The following is a 19,495-nucleotide window of genomic DNA, read 5'->3' as shown; positions in this document are numbered from 1 at the left end:
AAACAGGAAGATATAATCATGTTAAGGGGGGGGGGGGGGGAGAGATAAAGAGGGAATTTGACAGGGACTTCTTTTGCCCAGGGAGTGAATGCAATAAAAGTGAACAATATTTAAAAGGTGCCCAGATGTGCACTTGAGTTACAAAGGTAATGAAGCTATGGGCTAAGTGCTGGAAGATTGGATTAGTACAGATTGTCATGGATCAACTGGGCTGTATGTTTTTTTTTGTGTGCTGCATGACTCTTAATGCCTGCTTTTTTTCATTAAGGCTCTGGCCTTATGTCCCATTCAGTTTTTGTTCACAATTCTATTTGTTATTCCTCTATCCATTCTTTGTTGTGTACCTGTAGCACAAAGCTGGCATCTTCACTTCTGGGCAAGCCTTCATTTTGAAAGTCATTTATTTTATTTTATTTAGAGATACAAAACAAAATAGGCTCTTAGAGCCGCGCTGCCCAACAAAGCCCCGTTTAATTAGAACCTAATCATGAGACAATTTAAAATGACCAATTAACTTACTAGGTCAGGGGTCAGCAACCTTTACCACTGAAAGAGCCACTTGGACCCGTTTCCCACAGAAAAGAAAACACTGGGAGCCGCAAAACCCGTTTGACATTTAAAATGAAATAACACTGCATACAACGTTTTGTTTTGCCTTTATGCTATGTATAAATAAACTATAATGTGTTGCATTTATGAAATTGATGAACTCCTGCAGAGAAAACGAAATTACATTTCTGCATGCAACAAAAACATTTTGAACTCCGAAAAAAAGACGTTGGGTTGAAGGTTACTTTTAAGTAAAATACTCAACGTCTATTTGAGTCCTTCTTGTATTTATGAAAAACGCCAAACTTAAATTTGCCGCCAGCAGCAAACCAAAAATAACGTCAGCCAGCTGTCAACCTGAAAAATAAAAGGACTATTTCACTGAACAATGAAAACATATGAATATACGTAAAATAATACGCAATTAAAATATTTATCATACTTCTTCAGGTTGACTCACACCTGACAATGCAGTCGTATTCAGTAGGGATGGATCGATGCTTAGGGGAGTGACCGGGAAGGATAATGTGTTTTTTTCCTCTCTGAACTCACAGAAGCGTTTCCCAAACGATGTTTGCATTGCGATGATTGCAGAATGTAAATACTCCGAATTTATCATGTCGTGACATTGTTTGAACTCTCTCAAATTGGGCAAGTGAGACAATGTGCCTTTCTGTAAATCTCTGGCAAGCAACGTCAACTTGCGCTCGAATGCAAAACATCCTCCAACATGTGCAGGGCTGTACGTCCTTTCCCCTGAAGAGCTGTGTTCAGCGTGTTCAGGTGCGCTGTCATGTCTACCATGAAGTGTAGCTTTTCCAGCCACTCTGGCTGTTCCAGCTCAGGAAAGTTGAGCCCTTTGCTGCCCAGGAAAGTTTTCACTTCTTCCAGACGCGCGACAAAGCGTTTCAGCACCTCCCCTCTGGACAGCCAGCGATAAAAACACGTTGTAGCGGTTGCTACACGCAGTCAGTAAACTGCAGTCAAAGATAGCTTTATTCGAACTAAACAGCCTTGCTTTTAAGCCTCCCTCAACCCGCCCCCCATGGGCGCGGATGCTGCAAAAGACACGTACTCACAAACCCCCGTAGGCTATCTCCCTTAGCCTGAACGCTGGCTAATTGTGAGCCGGTTCGGATGTGTCAGGAAGTGCGTCGCCACAACGTCTTATTTAGATTGTACAAGATCACCATAATCTTCAAATTTAGATTTACATTTCAAAAACTAACAAACTAACATAAAATACATATTAATTAAATACTGACCATGTAGCGGTGTGCTACACGCAGCGCTAAAATTACGACACGGAGTCGGTAACTGCAGTCGAAGGAAAAAAACTTTATTCGAAATCTTCAGCCTCACTTTTAAGCCTCCCTCAACCTGCCCCCCCCCCCCCCCCCATGGCGCAGAGGCTCCAAAGCTCTGTGCTCACAAACCCCCGTAGGCTATCTTATTGTGAGTCGGTTCGGATGTGCCAGGAAAAGGGTCGCCACAACCAATTATTTCCCAAAGCAACAGGGAGCCGCAGCACAGACGTAAAAGAGCCACATGTGGCTCCGGAGCCACGGGTTGCCGACCCCCGTACTAGGTGATGAGACAGGGCAGGTGACAAAAGCTTGTGTAAGGGAACACTTTGCATTCAGTAACCACAATGTCATTAGTTTCAAAGTAAATATGCAAATTGAGATTCTAAACTGGAGAAATGCAAATTTTGATTGTATCAGTAATGATCTGGCAAGTGTGGTTGGGACCAGCTGTTTTCTGGCAAATTTTAAAAAGTAAAGATAAGAAGTGTAGGGAAGCTTGATTTTCAAGAAATATTGAGGCTGTGGTTAAGAAAAAAAACGGATGTACATGGCAGGTATAGGTGAGCAGGAGGAAATGAAACTCCTCTGGAGTACAAGAAATGCAAGAGAACACTTAAACAAATGACAAACAGACATACTTTATTGATCCCGAGAGAAATTGGGTTTTGTTACAGTCACACCAACCAAGAATAGTGTAGAAATATAGCAATATAAAACCATAAATAATTAAATAATATTAAGTAAATCATTCCAAGTGGAAATAAGTCCAGGACCAGCCTATTGGCTCAGGGTGTCTGACACTCCAAGGGAGGAGTTGTAAAGTTTGATGGCCACAGGCAGGAATGACTTCCTATGATGCTCAGGATGGCATAAAAGAAGACATGAAGTTGCTCCAGCAGACAAGGTGAAGGAGAATCCCAAGAGATTCTACAGGTATGTTAAGAACAAAAAGATTGCTCGGGATAAAATTGGTCTGCTGGAAGACCAAAATGGTAATCCAGGTGCGGAGCCAAAATAGATGGCGGAGATCTTAAATGCATTCTGTATTGAGTACAGAAGATAAAATGTTACGTTGAAGTTGTATATGAAGTTAGTGAGGCCTAATTTAGAGTACTGTATGCTGTTTCAGTCACCTACGTACAGGGAAGATGTAAACAAGGTTGAAAGAGTGCAGAGAAAATTTACAAGGATATTGCCAGGTCTGAAGGACCTGAATTATTAGGCAAGATTGAATAGGTTAGGCCTTTATTCTTTAGAATGTAGATGACTGAGGGGTATAGACAGGGTGCAAACAGGCGTTTTCTACTGAGCAAACACAAGGAAATCTGCAGATGCTGGAAATTCAAACAACAACACACACAAAATGCTGGTGGAACACTGCAGGCCAGGCAGCATCTATAGGGAGAAGCGCTGTTGACGTTTCGGGCCGAGACCCTTCGTCAGCACGATGTGAGCACAATCTCAATGTTTAAGAGAAGATTAGTAGATATGTGGATAGTATAAATATGGAGGGCTATGGTCCAGGTGCAGACGGTTGAAAGCAGGCAGTTTATATCAATTTTGCGTGGACTAGATGGGTCGAGGGGCCTGTTTCTTTGCTATACCATGGCGCCCAGGAGAAAGAAAGGAAATGGGCAGCCAGTACATAGTATTGCTGTGGCCATTCCCCTCAATTATGTATACCGTTTTGGATACTGTTGAGGTGATGACCTACTGGGCACAGCCGTAGCGATTGGGTCTCTAGCACTGAGTCTGGTGCTCTGGCTCAGATGGAAAGGGGGGAAGAAAAGGAATGCTTTAGTGTTAGGGGATTCCATAGTTAAATGGGTAGACACGAGATTCTGTGTATGTGACAGAGATACCCAAATGGGATGTTGCCTCCCAGGTGCCAGAGTTAGGGACAACTCAGATCAGGTCCACAATATTCTAAAGACAAACGGTGGGCAGCCAGAAATCTTGGGTGCATATTGGTACCAAAGACACAGGTAGGAAAAGCAAGGAGGTCATGAAGAGAGAATTTAGGGAGTGAGGTAGAAAGCTGAAAAGCAGGACCTCCAGGGTAGAAATCTCTGGATTGCTACCTGTGCCATGCAGAGGTGCAGAGGGAACAGTTTCAGCTTTCTGAATAATTGAGATCTCTTATGAGGAAGGATTGACCTGTACAAAAGGGACAGTTTACACCTTAAGCCATTCAGCCAGAGACTCATTCCACCGAGATATTGTAGCGGTGTGCTACACGCAGCGCTAAAAATACGACACGGAGTCGGTAACTGCAGTCGAAGGAAAAAACTTTATTCGAAATCTTCAGCCCCACTTTTAAGCCTCCCTCAACCTGCCCCCCGTGGCGCAGAGGCTCCAAAACTCTGTGCTCGCAAACCCCCGTAGGCTATCTAATTGTGAGTCGGTTCGGATGTGCCAGGAAATGGGTCGCCACATAACCCCCCCCCCCCCCAGAACCGGCGATACACCCCCCAATGTCCACAGTCTGGCCCAGAACCTGCTTGGGAGGTCGGCCTATGCGCCGAGGTGCCGGAAACTCGGCCGGTTGCGCCAGGTCCACATGGGCCGGTTTGAGGCGGTCCACCGTGAAAACCTCCTCTTTCCTCCCAAAGTCCAGCACGAACGTGGACCCGTTGTTCCGGAGCACCATAAACGGCCCCTCGTATGGCCACTGCAGCGGTGGCCGATGCCCGCCCCTTTGTACAAACACAAACTTACAGTTCTGTAGGTCTTTGGGTACGCAGGTCGGGTGCCGCCCGTGCTGTGAAGTGGGTATGGGGGCCAGGTTACCGAGCTTCTCGCGTAGTCTGCCCAGGACTGCTGCGGGATCTTCCTCTTGCCCCCTTGGGGCTGGTAGGAACTCCCCGGGGACGACCAGGGGCGCGCCGTATACCAACTCGGCCGACGAGGCGTGCAGGTCGTCCTTGGGCGCTGTGCGGATGCCGAGTAGGACCCAGGGAAGCTTGTCTGCCCAGTTGGCTCCTCGCAGGCGGGCCATGAGGGCCGACTTCAGGTGACGGTGGAAACGCTCCACTAGCCCGTTCGACTGTGGGTGGTAGGCAGTGGTGTGGTGCAGCTGAGTCCCCAAAAGGCTGGCCATAGCTGACTACAGGCTGGAGGTGAACTGGGCGCCTCTGTCGGAGGTAATGTGGGCTGGTACACCAAAGCGAGATATCCAGGTGGTGATCAGGGCTCGGGCGCAAGATTCGGAGGTGGTGTCGGTGAGCGGGACCGCCTCTGGCCATCTTGTGAACCGGTCCACAATAGTCAGGAGGTGCCGCGCGAGACTGGCAGGGGGCCCACAATATCCACATGAATGTGGTCGAAACGCCGGTGGGCGGGATGGAACTGCTGCGGTGGGGCTTTGGTGTGCCGCTGCACCTTGGCCGTCTGGCAGTGTATGCACGTTTTGGCCCATTCACTGACCTGTTTGCGGAGTCCGTGCCAAACGAACCTGCTGGAAACCATCTGGACAACTGTGCCAAGTTATGAATGGGGTCGAAAACGCGGCGCCGCCAGGCTGTCGGGACGACGGGACGGGGCTGGCTGGTGGCGACGTCACAGAGTAGGGTCCTCTCACCTGGGCCCACGGGGAGGTCCTGGAACTGCAAACCGGAGACTGCGGTTCTGTAACTCGGAATCTCCTCATCCGCCTGCTGCGCCTCTGCCAGTGCCTCAAAGTCTACCCCTTGGGAAAGGGCATGAACGGTAGGGCGAGAGAGCGCATCCGCCACAACATTGTCCTTACCCGAGACGTGCCGGACATCCGTCGCGTATTCAGAGATGTAGGACAGGTGGCGTTGCTGGCGGGACGACCAGGGGTCGGACGCTTTCGTAAACGCAAAGGTAAGCGGTTTGTGGTCCGTGAACGTGGTGAAGGGCCGACCTTCTAGGAAGTACCTAAAATGCCGGATTGCCAGGTAGAGCGCCAACAGTTCCCGGTCGAAAGTACTGTATTTGAGCTCGGGTGGTCGCAGGTGTTTGCTGAAAAACGCCAGGGGTTGCCAGCGACCTGCGATGAGTTGCTCCAGCACCCCACCGACTGCCGTGTTTGATGCGTCCACTGTGAGGGCGGTAGGGGCGTCCATTCTGGGATGTACTAGCATTGCGGCGTTCACCAAAGCTTCCTTCGTTTGAACGAAAGCGGCGGCGGACTCCTTGTCCCAGGTAATGTCCTTGCTCGGACCCAACATCAGGGCGAACAGGGGGCGCATGATCCGGGCAGTTGAAGGGAGGAAGCGGCAGTAGAAATTGACCATACCTACGAATTCCTGAAGGCCTTTGATCGTGGTGGGTCGGGGAAAGAGGCGGACCGCATCTACCTTAGCGGGCAGAGGGGTTGCCCCGTCTTTAGTAATCCTATGGCCCAGGAAGTCAATGGTATCGAGTCTGAACTGGCATTTGGCGGGGTTGATTGTAAGACCGTAGTCACTCAGTCGGGCGCAGAGTTGACGGAGGTGGGACAGATGCTCCTGATGACTGCTGCTGGCTATGAGGATGTCATCCAAATAGATGAACGCGAAGTCCAGGTCCCGTCCCACCGCGTCCATTAACCGCTGGAACGTCTGTGCGGCATTCTTCAGGCCGAACGGCATGCGGAGGAACTCGAAAAGGCCAAACGGGGTGATGAGAGCCGTTTTGGGGACGTCGTCAGGATGCATCGGGATTTGATGGTACCCTCGGACGAGGTCTACCTTGGAGAAGATCCGTGCGCCATGCAGGTTTGCTGCAAAGTCCTGAATGTGCGGCACAGGGTAGCGGTCCGGTGTGGTAGCCTCGTTCAGCCTACGGTAGTCGCCGCACGGTCTCCAGCCCCCCGTCGCTTTGGGCACCATGTGCAGGGGGGAGGCCCATGGGCTGTCGGACCGCCGGATGATCCCCAATTCCTCCATCCTCTGGAACTCCTCCTTCGCCAGTCGGAGCTTGTCCGGGGGAAGCCGCCGAGCGCGGGCGTGGAGGGGTGGTCCCTGGGTCGGGATGTGGTGCTGTACGCCGTGCCTGGGCATGGCCGCTGTGAACTGTGGTGCCAGAACCGATGGGAAATCCGCCAGGACCCTGGTGAAGTCGTTGTCGGACAGCGTGATGGAGCCGAGGTGAGGGGCTGGCAACTGGGCTGCACCCAGGGAGAACGTCTGAAAGGTCTCGGAGTGTACCAGTCTCTTCCTGGGCAGGTCGACCAGTAGGCTGTGAGCTCGCAAAAAATCCGCACCCAGAAGCGGTTGGGCTTCGGCGGCCAGTGTGAAGTCCCACGTGAACTGGCTGGAGCCGAACTGTAGCTGCACCTGACGGGTGCCATAGGTCCTTACTGTGCTGCCATTCACGGCCCTCAGGGGGGGACCCGGTGCCCTGCTGCGGGTGTCGTAACTCATCGGAGGTAAAACGCTGATCTCAGCCCCAGTATCAACCAAAAACCGGCGTCCCGACCTTCTATCCCACACATACAGGAGGCTATCCCGATGGGCAGCTGCCATAGCCATCAGCGGCGGCTGGCCCTGGCGTTTCCCGGGAACTTGCAGGGCGGGCCACAACGGCAGGCTTCTGCGCCCCACCGCTGGTGGTAGAAGCACCAGTGTTCATTGGGCCGGGGGTTGGCGGGCTCTGCGGCCGGGCCTGGACTGGTTTGCTGCCGGGAGCGTGGCTGGGAGATCTGTGCGATGGACGCCCCGCTCACCTTTTTGGCGTTCCACAGCAAGTCCGCCCGGGCTGCCACCTTCCGGGGGTCACTGAAATCCGCGTCGGACAGCAGCAGGCTTATGTCCTCAAGCAGCTGCTCTAGGAATGCCTGCTCAAACATGAGGCAGGGTGTGTGTCCGTCGGCTAGAGACAACATCTCATTCATTAAAGCCGATGGAGGTCTGTCACCCAAGCCATCCAGGTGCAGTAAACGGGCAGCCCACTCGCGCCGTGAGAGTCCGAAAGTCCTGAGGAGCAGGGCTTTGAATTCCGTGTACTTGCCGTCTGCCGGGGGCGACTGTACGAACTCCGCGACCTGGGCCGCTGTGTCCTGGTCGAGGGAGCTCACCACGTAGTAGTAGCGGGTGTCTTCTGAGGTGATCTGGCGAACGTGGAATTGGGCTTCGGCTTGCTGGAACCATAGGTTCGGGCGCTGTGTCCAGAAACCCGGCAGTTTCAACGAAACCGCATGAACAGAGGCGGCGTCGGTCATTTCTGGTCCAAAAATCGTTTGGACTGTCGGGGTCACCAATTGTAGCGGTGTGCTACACGCAGCGCTAAAATTACGACACGGAGTCGGTAACTGCAGTCGAAGGAAAAAACTTTATTCGAAATCTTCAGCCCCACTTTTAAGCCTCCCTCAACCTGCCCCGCGTGGCGCAGAGGCTCCAAAGCTCTGTGCTCGCAAACCCCCGTAGGCTATCTAATTGTGAGTCGGTTCGGATGTGCCAGGAAATGGGTCGCCACAATATAACACTGAGCGTCATAGGAAGTCATTCCTACCTGTGGCCATCAAACTTTACAACTCCTCCCTCGGAGTGTCAGACACCCTGAGCCAATAGGCTGATCCTGGACTTACTTCCACCTGGCATAATTAACTTATTATTATTTAATTATTTGTAGTTTTATAATGCTATATTTCTTCACTATTCTTGGTTGGTGCAGCTGTAATGAAACCCAATTTCCCCTTGGGATCAATAAAGTATGTCTGTCTGTCTTAACCCCATGGGGACCAATATCCTTGCAGGCAGGTTTACTAGAGCTGTTGGAGAAGGTTTATACTAATTTGGCAGTGGTATGGAAACCAGAGTGATATGGCTGTTGGTTTACAAGCAAGGGCAGTGTGTAGTGAAATTGTCAGGATGGACAGGCATAGGATGGACAGGACAGGATAGGGCAAAAATTGCAGTCAGTGGGAAAAACTATAGTGTAAATTTTTGTAGTTCATCCATGCGATCTTTAAATGCTTGCTATTGCATATCCACCGTCAACCCTTTAAATATCATTTGCCTGTCTATCTTAGCTAATTCACGTCTCATACCTTCAAAGTTACCCTTCTTTAAGTTCAGAACCTTTGTTTCTGAATTAACTATGTCACTCTCCATCTTAATGAAGAATTCCACCATATTATGGTCCCTCTTACCCAAGGGGCCTCGCACGACAAGATTGCTAACTAACCCTTCCTCATTGCTCAATACCCAATCTAGAATGGCCTGTTCTCTAGTTGGTTCCTCGACATGTTGGTTCAGAAAACCATCCCGCATACATTGCAAGAAATCCCCTTCCTCAGCACCCTTACCAATTTGGTTCACCCAATCTATATGCAGATTGAAGTCACCCATTATAACTACTGTTCCTTTATTGCACACATTTCTAATTTCCTGTTTAATGCCATCCCCAACCTCACTACTACTGTTAGGTGGCCTGTACACAACTCCCACCAGCGTTTTCTGCCCCCTAGTGTTATGCAGCTCTATCCATATTGATTCCACATCCTCCAGGCTAATGTCCTTCCTTTCTATTGTGTTAATCTCCTCTCTAACCAGCAATGTACTCCACCTCCTTTGCTTTCTTGTCTATCCCACCCGAATATTGAATATCCCTGGATGTTGAGCTCCCATCCTTGGTCACCCTGGAGCCATGTCTCTGTGATCCCAACAATATCATATTCATTAATAACTATCTGCACATTCAATTCATCCACCTTGTTATGAATGCTCCTCGCACTGACACACAAAGCCTTCAGGCTTGTTTTTACAAAACTCTTAGCCCTTATACAATTATGTTGAAAAGTGGCTCTTTTTGCTTTTTGCCCTGGATTTGCCTGCCTGCCACTTTCACTTTTCACCTTACTACTTTTTGTTTCTACCCTCATTTTACACCCTTCTGTCTCTCTACACTTGTTCCCATCCCCCTGCCACATTAGTTTAAATCCTCCTGAACAGCAGCAGCAAACGCTCCCCCTAGGACATTGGTTCCAGTACAGCCCAGGTGCAGACCGTCCTGTTTATACCGGTCCCACCTCCCCCAGAACTGTTTCCAATGCCTCAGAAATTTGAATCCCTCCCCCTTGCACCATTTTTCAAGCCACGTATTCATCTGAAATATCCTCCTATTTCTACTCTGACTAGCACGCGGCACTGGTAGTAATCCAGAGATTATTACCTTTGTGGTCCTACTTTTTAGTTTATCTCCTAACCCTAAATTCACCTTGTAGGACCTCATTCCGTTTTTTACCTATATCGTTGGTACCTATGTGCACCACGACCACTGGCTGTTCACCCTCCCATTCCAGAATGTCCTGCAGCCGCTCAGAGACATCCTTGACCCTTGCACCAGGGAGTCAACATACCATCCTGGAGTCTCGTTTGCGGCCGCAGAAACGCCTACCTATTCCCTTTACAATTGAATCCCCTATCACTATAGCTCTCCCACTCCTTTTCCTTCCCTCCTGTGCTGTGGTGCCACCCATGGTGCAATGAACTCGGCTGCTGCTGCCTTCCCCTGATGAGACATTTCCCCCAACAGTATCATACCTGGGAGCTTAACATCCAAGGATACACATTGTATTGAAAGAGCAGGCAGGTAGGCAGAGGGAGTGGTGTGGCTCTGCTGGTAAAAAATGAAATCAAATTCTTAGAGGTGACATAGAATCCTTGTGGGTAGAGTTAAGAAACTGCAAGGGTAAAAAGACTCTGATGGGAGTTATATACAGGCCTCTGAACAATAAGGACATGGACTACAAATTACAATAAGAGATAGAAAACTCAAGCCGATGGGCAGTATTACGATAGCCATGGGATTTCAACGCAAGAGTGTTGTGTAATGAACCGGATTTGAGTAGAGAGCTCAAGGTAAAGGAACTCTTAGGAGGCAGTGATCATAACATGATTAAAATTCACCATGCAATTTGAGACGGAGAAGCTAAAGTTAGATGTATTGATATTAGAGTGGAGTAAAGGGAATTACAGAGGCATGAAAGAGAAGCTGACTAAAGGGGACACAAGCAGGGATGATGGCAAAGCAGCAATTTGGAAAGTGCAGGATAGATACATTCCAAAGAAGTATTCTAAAGGGAGACAAGACAACTGTGGCTGACAAAGGAAATCAAAACCAACCTAAAATTTTTAAAAGATTGGCAAGCTTTTAAAACAGCCATAAGGGGGAAAAAGATTAAATTTGAAGGTAAGCTAGCCGGAACATCAAAGAGGATATCAGAAGTTTTTTCAGATATATAAAGAGTAAAAGAGAGGTGAGAGTGGATATTAGACAGCTGGAAGATGACTCTGCATAGGTAGTAAATGAGTGGACAAAGAAATGGTGGACAAACTTAATAAGTATTTTGCATTATCCTTCAGCTTGAAAAACATGAGCAGTATGCCAGAAATTTGAGTGATAGGAGGCAGAAGTGAGTGCAGTTGCTTTTACTAGGGAGAAGGTGCTTGGTAAACTGAATGGTCTGAAGGTAGATAAGTCACCTGGAGCAGATGGACTGTATACACCCCAGGGTTCTGAAGGAGGTAGCTGAAGAGATTGTGGCAGCATTAGTAATGATCTTTCAAGAATCAACAGATTCTGGCATGGCTCTGGAGGATTGGAAAATTGCAAATGCCATTCCACTCTTCAAGAATGAGTGAGGCAGAAGAAGGAAAATTACAGTTCAGTTAGCCTGATCTCAGTGGTTGGGAAGCTGTTGGAGTTGATCGTTAAAGATGAAGGTTTTGTGGTATTTGGAAGCACTTGATAAAATAGGACAAAGTCAGCATGTTTTCCTTAAAGTGCATATCTTTTCTGACAAATCTGTTGGAATCCTTTGAGGAAATAACAAGCTGGAGAAACAGAGAATGTTGCGTTCTTGGATTTTCAGAAGGCCTTTGACAAGGTACCGCACATGAGGCTGCTTAATATGATAAGCACCCATGGTATTACAGGAAAGATACTAGCATGGATACAGCATTGGTTGGTTGGTGTTCCGCAGGGGTCAGTGTTAGGACTGCTTTTTTTTTGTGTTGCATGTCAATAATTTGGAAGATGGAACTGATGGCTTTGCCTCCAAGTTTGCGGACAATGGGAAGATAGGTGGAAGGCAGGTAGTGTTAAGGAAGAAGAGAGGCTGCAGAAGGACATAGATAGATTAGGAGAATGGGTAAAGAGCAGCAGATGAAATAGTGTTGGGAAGTATATGGTCATGCACTTTGGTAGAAGGATTAAAAGCATTGACAATTTTCTAAATGGGGGAAAAATTCAAAAAATCCGAGATGCAAAGGGACTTGAGAGTCTTTGTGCAAGGTTTCCTAAATGTTTATTTACAGGTTGACTTGGTGGTGAGGTAGGCAAATGTAATGTTAGCTTCCAATTTAAGAGGACTAGAATATAAAGGCAAGGATGTAATACTGAGGATTTATAAGGCACAAGTGAGGAGGCCTCACTTGGATTATTGTGCGCAGTTTTGGGCCCCTTTTAAGAAAGAATGTGGGACATTGGAGAAGATTCAGAGAAGTTTCACAAAAATTATTCCTTGAATGAAAGGGTTTTCATTTGAGCAGCGATTGATAGCTCTGGGCCTCTATGCACTGGAATTTAGAAGAATGCGTGGGGATCTCATTGCAACCCATCAAATGTTGCAAAGTCTAGATAAAGAGAGTGTGGAGAGGATGTTTCCTGTGGTAGGGGATGCTAGTACTATAGGGCACACCCTCAGAATAGAGGGACATCCATTTAGAATAGAGATGAGGAGGAATTTCTTTAGCCAGAGGATGGTGAATCTATGGAATTAGTTGCCACAGATGGCTATGGAAACCAGGTCATTGGATGTGTTTAAGGTGAAGATTGATAGATTCTTGATTAATCACAGTGTGAAAGGTTGCATGGATAAGGCAGGAGAACGTGCTCGAGAGGCAAATGGATCAGCTATGATGAAATGATGGAGAAGACTTGATGGGCCAAATGGCCTAATTCTTCTCCTGTGTCTTATGTGTTATGCCTATGTTGTGTTGCCCAGTGAGCTAGCCCCATCCGTTCACATTTGGACCTCTAAAGCCCTCCTATCTATGTACTTATGTAGATGGCTTTTAAATGTTGATGATGTGGCCACCCTAACCACTATTTCTGGTACTCATTCCAAATACACAGCCCTCTTTATGTGCAGAAGCTGCCTCTGTTGCCCCTTTTTAAACTCTCACTTCTGATCTTAAAACCGCTTGTTTTTACGATTCCCTCCCTAGGAAAGACTATTTGCTTTTACCCTGACTTTGCCCCACATACCTCTATCAGGTCAGCCCTCAATTTCCTACATTTCAGGGAATAAATTCCTCATCTTCACAACTTTTCCTTGTAACTTAAGCCCTGAGTTCAGACAACATCCTGGTAAATCTTTTATGTCCACATGGCGACGCTTGCAAGCTGCCCAGCACAATTCTCACTGATTTGATTTGACACAAACAATGCATTTCACTGTATGTTTCAATGTTTTGATGTATGAGAGAAATAAAACTAATCTTTAAATAACTTAAATTCCATTTTGGTCTCTAATAGTGTTTGCATTGCATCATTGTTACAGGAATTTCTAGTGCTATTCCTTCATTCAGGCATAAAAGTTTACAATTTCTGTTAATCAGGTAAAATATAAAATTTTAAAGATTGTCTATACTGTACTTTCACCAAACACCAGTTTATTATAGATTTCCTTTTCAATTACAGTACTGAATTCCTTTAAACAAAGAGGAAGGATGGAAGTCTGAGTCATAGAGCCCTTTGGATGTGGTAATTTACAGCGCTATGTAGTGGCGAATTATATATGGGCTTTAACTAAATGGGAAGTTGATATGAGTTAGTCACTGAAGATATACAGTGCCTTGTAAAAGTACTCAACCCTCTAGCCCTTTGTTCACTTAAATGAGTATTACAACCAGGGATTTTGATCTATATAACTCAATTTTTATTTGTGGATCACGTGCTCTTTTTTCACAGTAAGAGCCCAACAAACAGGGAAAATTGCAAAGCATGAAAAAGTAAAATTGAAAAACTGAAATGAGAGCAGTTCAAAAGTATTCATCCCTTTTGCTCAGTACTTAGTTGAACCACCCCTCACAGATATTACACAATGTGATGGAGCAAGATTTTCCCATTCCCCCTTGCAAAATTGCTCAAGTTGTGCAAGGTTAAGGTCAGGACTCTGACTAGGCCACTCAAAGGCATCAATTTTCTTTTATTTTAAGCCACTCCATGGTTGCTCTGGCAATGTGGTTTGTGTCGTTGTTCTGGTGTAAGATGAACTTCCTCCCAAGTTTAAGCTTTCTGGCAGAGGATAGCAAGTTTTTATCTAGGATCCCTCTGTATTTAGCAGCATTCATCTTCTCATCAATCCTGACCAGATTTCCAGACCCTGTTGCTGAAAAGCATCCCCACAACATGATGCTACCTCACAATACTCCAAGTGAGGCCTCAACATTATATCCTTGCTTTTATATTCTTGTCTTCTTAAAATTAATGCTAACATTTCATTTGCCTTCATCACCACAGACTCAACCTGTAAATTAACCTTTAGGGAATCCTGCATAAGGACTCCCGAGTTCTTTTGTGCCTCAGATTTTGTATTTTCTCTATAATTAGAAAACAGTTTACCCTTCCATTTCTTCCACCAAAGTGCATGAGCATACACTTCCCATCACTTTATTCCACCTGCCACTTCTTTGCCCACTCTTCTAATCTGTCTAAATCCTTCTGTAGCCTGTCTACTTCCTCAAAACTATCTACCCTTTCACGTATCTTCACATAATCTAAAACCTTTGCAACAAAGCCATCAATTTCATCAACCAAATCGTTGATATATAAAGTAAAAAGAGTTGGTCCACACTCAGACCATTGTGGAACACCACTAGTCACAGGTATCCAACCAGGAAAGGCTACCTTTATTCCCACACTTTGGCACCTGCCAACCAGCTACTTCTTTATTCAAGCTAAAATATTTCCTGTAATACCATAGGCTTGTAGCTGGTTAAAGTCTCATATGTGGCACCTTGTCAAAGGCCTTCTGAAAATCCAAGTACACAACATCAACCGATTCTCCTTTGTCTATCCTGCTTATTATTTCTTCAAAGAATTCCTAACGATTTGTCAGGCAAGATTTTCCCTTGAGGAAACCATGCTGTCTGTGGCCTATTTTATCATGTGCCCAGAGACCTCATCCTTTTTTTGTGTGACTTTCTCTGGAATTCCAGCATCTGCAATGTACACCAACCATTTCCAGCACGAATCACTGAGAATTTTTGATTTTTTTTCTTCCTTCAACGCAGTTGCTGATGCCAAATGTATCACATAAATTGAGCTATGTTATCAGTTATTTAGCTCTGCACAGATTAAGAATCAAACCTACATTTGCATTCTTGGTATGTAGGCAAAACATCTTTTGTTTCCATTTCCACTACTTGCCATATGGTGGTAGTCTATTTCCTCAAACTGCTGCTTTCAGTGTCACTATGGTATTCATTCGGCAATTCCAAGCTTCGCTCCAGGATAGTAAGCTAATTCAGGAAATTGTGTAACATGGTGGAGAAGTATGAGGCGGAGTTGCAGAGTTACTCTTAATAATGAGTGTCACAGACAAGGAGGTACTTTCCAAAGTAACACATAAAATGCTGGAGGAACTCAGCAGGCCAAGCAGCATTTATGGAAAGGAAAAACTAGCTGGCATTTTTGAGCTGAAGTGCTTCATCAGGACTTTGGTACTTTCCAAGTAACCTTGCAGTTTATTGCAATAAATTGTGCAAGATTGGTGTAAAATATCTGCAGCATATACAGTGGCAAGTGTACAGTGGTAAGAATAGAGACCATGGCAACAAACAAGCAAAATATATCCTGGAATATAGTTAGAAGGTTTTTGACCTCTTCAACCATGATGATCAGATAGCATTATCTGCAGCTACAAATCAGGAAAATCAAAACTAGAAAGAGCTTGATAAATCAGAATTTGGTTATAAAATGTGTTGCACACAAAATATAAAGAATTCAGATCTTGTAGCAAAATCTGTCACAATTATTTAAAAAAATACAACATTTAGAAATAAAATCATAGGTTTCCAGAGTACAGATTAAATTCTCAAATATAAAAGGTTTTGGGATGAAAGTTTCACTCCAAAGCCTTGAACATGAAATAAAGCACTGGGCATTCCTTTTCAGTATTAAAATTTGGGGGTATCAGTGCTGTCTTTGGTTGATACTGAAACCCCACCTTCTCTCTCAAGTGGTTATTAAAGGAACTAAGCACAATTTTGAGGAAGACATGTTTGCAGGTGAGACTATGGGGATAGCGGAGGAGGAATGATATGTCCCAGTCAATACCGGACTAAACCAAACAATGCTTAGACCATAAGGCATAGAAGCAGAATTAGACCATTCATCCCATCGAGTCTGCACCGCCATTCCATCATGGCTGATCCAGATCCCACTCAACCCCATACACCTGCCTTTTTGGCGTATTCCTTGATGCTCTGACTGATCAGGAAACAAACAACTTCTGCCTTAAATCTACCCATGGACTTGGTCTCAACTGCAATCTGTGTTAGAACATTCCACAGATTCATTACTCTCTGGCTAAAATATTCCTCCTTAACGCTGTTCTAAAAGTTCGCCCCTCAATTTTGAGGCTGTGTCCTCTAGTTTTGGATGCCCCCACCACAGAAAACATCCTTTCCACATCCACCCTATCTAGTACTTTCAACATCCGGTAGGTTTCAATGAGATCCCCATGCATTCTTCTAAATTCCAGAGAGTACAGGCCCAAAACTGCCAAATGCTCCTCATATGTTAATCCCTTCATTCCCAGAATCATCCTTGTGAAGCTCCTGTGGACTCTCTCCAATGACAACATATCCTTTCTGAGATATGGGTTTAAAACAGATTATCTGGTTACTATCACCTTGCAAAATGACAATTATTCTACAAAATGACTCCAAAAAGTGTTCCAGATATTCGAGTTTAAGGTCACAAAGGGAGTAAGTAAATGGCATAGTTTTTTCTAGCCAACTCCAGGAGACTTAGGGTTTAGTAATCCCAAAAAGAAATAACAAAAGGTAATAATAGTGATAAAAACTCACAAACCAAATTCTGTAAAACACTAATATAGGTGTTTACATGCATACATGTGTGAAATGAAACCAGGACATGATACAAGTAACTTCCTCTTTACGCTTTCCCATCCCCATCCAAATCCTTGGTGGACTGACCAAGTATGGATAATAGTTATTTGTGATACTTGTAATGCAATTCACCTAGACATGCCAGACAAACTCCTTCAACATATAATAATTGTCAAATGCATTACTAATCCAAACTCAAAAAAAAAGAGCCCTTTCAGAAAGTGAAAGACAATTTAATTGGTTATAATACTACTAAATTTTGAACTCTAAGATTATTTTAAATTATTTTTTAAGAAATTATAGTCTGAAAATGTGAATAAATCACATTTCTAAGCAAGAATAATGGATAAATGGAGGATTAAAGTAATCAACTGAAGAGGAATTCTTAAAATAACACTCTAAGGCAGAAAGAGACGAGTAGAGATTTTTGTCCTGCTGAAGGGTTTCAGTCCGAAACGTCGACTACTTTTTTCCATAGATGCTGCCCGGCCTGCTGAGTTCCTCCAGCATTTTGTAAATGTTGCTTGGATTTCCACCATCTGCAGATTTTCTCATTTGTGATTTAGTCTGTATATTAAGTTTCTGTAGTTGACTGATACAAATTTTGTAAAACAAAAATAATCAAAAATTGACATTTATAAAAACAAATTAAATTGCACTTGATTAATTTTAAATAAACCAATGAGAATATGAATAATTCATTTGGTACAAATGCAAAGTGAAAAAGAAAACAGAGGCTGAATTTATTGTGCATTTCATGCCTTTACAGGACACCTCACTGATGTTGACAAAGTATGATCATTTCAAGTTGGAAACATGGCAATTTACATAAACCAAAACTCCAACAACATGACAATGATCAGGTAATTTGTTTTCAGGTAATATGTTAATTAAATAATAAACATTGATCAAAACATCAGAGAGGATTCACATGTTCTTAACATAGAACAGTTCAGCACAGGAAGAGACTAACCCCAACCGCCCGCACATGGTTAATATCCCTCCATTCCCTTTCTGATGTATCTATTTGAATGCCTTTTAATCACCTCTAAATGTCTTTTTTTGCTTAAAATGGAGTCATGGAATATGTTACATCCATCTGAGAGCACATAGAGCTTCAATTTAACAGGCCACATGAAAGGAAGCTGCTTAGTTGCTCCAATGCTCATGCTAAATGCTGTCAATGTCTGTAAGTTACACTTGTCACAGCGCAGTAGCAGTGTTGGCTATCTGTGTTTATCATGAAGCAGCTCCTGCCCAATTTCAAGCATATCTTGGTAGTGAGGGCATCTGCATTTTCTTTTTTTTTCCTGTTTGCTATTTCCCTTATTTTGCAGCTGGCCGTAGCTCTTTGAATGTCTGGTGGTAGTATGCAGAAGACAAAGGCCCCTTAAGAACTTCTCAACTTACCACAGCAAAATTTACAATCAATATTCCTGAGAAAAAAATGTTAGTCAACATACATCACTTACAACATCCAGCAAGTTCCTTCTCAGAAAGCAAACATGGTTAATGAAAGTCATAACTGCCTCTCATGCATCAGAATAATGTTTGATCTCTTGTGGAAAAAGTGTTCATGATTACATTAGCATCTTTATGGACAAATACCACCAATTCTGTATCCATAACATCCTCTAAACTGCACTGGCAAACCACTAACAACACCCCTGCCTAGGCCAATGTCTAAATCAAAGGAATACAAATCAAAGGATCTAAATCAAGGGAATACACGTAATCAAAGCAGGATCAAGTAATTTGAGCAATTATACTTATTTTGTCATTGTGGGTGGCATTGTAGCATGTGGGCATCATGGTGGTATAGCAGTTAGCATAACACTTTACAGCACCAGCTGTAAGATTGGGACTTAATTCTTACCACTGTCTGTAAGGAGTTTGTAGATTAGATTAATTAGATTCAACTTTATTGTCATTGTGCCGAGTACAGATACAAAGCCAATGAAATGCAGTTAGCATCTAACTAGAAATGTAAAGAACAGTGTTATTTACAAAATAACTGTGAATAAAGGTAAGTGCTACAGCACACAAAAATTAAAGTACTGAGACAGTACAATATGGGTGCAATGCTGCTTAGCGCTGTGATGTGAGGTTCAGCAGGGTCACAACCTCAGAGAAGAAGCTCTTCCTGTGTCTGCTGGTGCGGGAGCAGAGGATGGGAGGAGAGTAAAAAGTCCATGGTTAGGGTGAGATGCATCCTTGATAATGTTTTTCGTCCTGCCCAGGCAGTGTTTATGGTAGATGTTCTCAATGGTGGGCAATTGGGTGCCAATAATCTGCTGGGCAGTTTTCACCACATGCTGGAGTGCTTTGCGGTCTGATACGGGACAATTGCCGTACCACACTGAGATGCAGTTGGTGAGTATGCTCTCAATGGTACAGCAGTAAAAGTCTGTACATTCTCTTCATAACAGTGTGGGTTTCCTCTGGGTGTTCTGGTTTCTTCTCACATTCCAAAGACATATGAGTTAAAGTTAGTAAATTGTGAGCACGTTTTGCTGGTGCTGGAAGCATGGCGACATTTGCAGGCTGCCG

Source organism: Hypanus sabinus, chromosome 13 (assembly GCF_030144855.1).
Source record: "Hypanus sabinus isolate sHypSab1 chromosome 13, sHypSab1.hap1, whole genome shotgun sequence".
Classification (NCBI taxonomy): Eukaryota; Metazoa; Chordata; class Chondrichthyes; order Myliobatiformes; family Dasyatidae; genus Hypanus; species Hypanus sabinus.
This window is presented reverse-complemented; position numbering follows the sequence as displayed.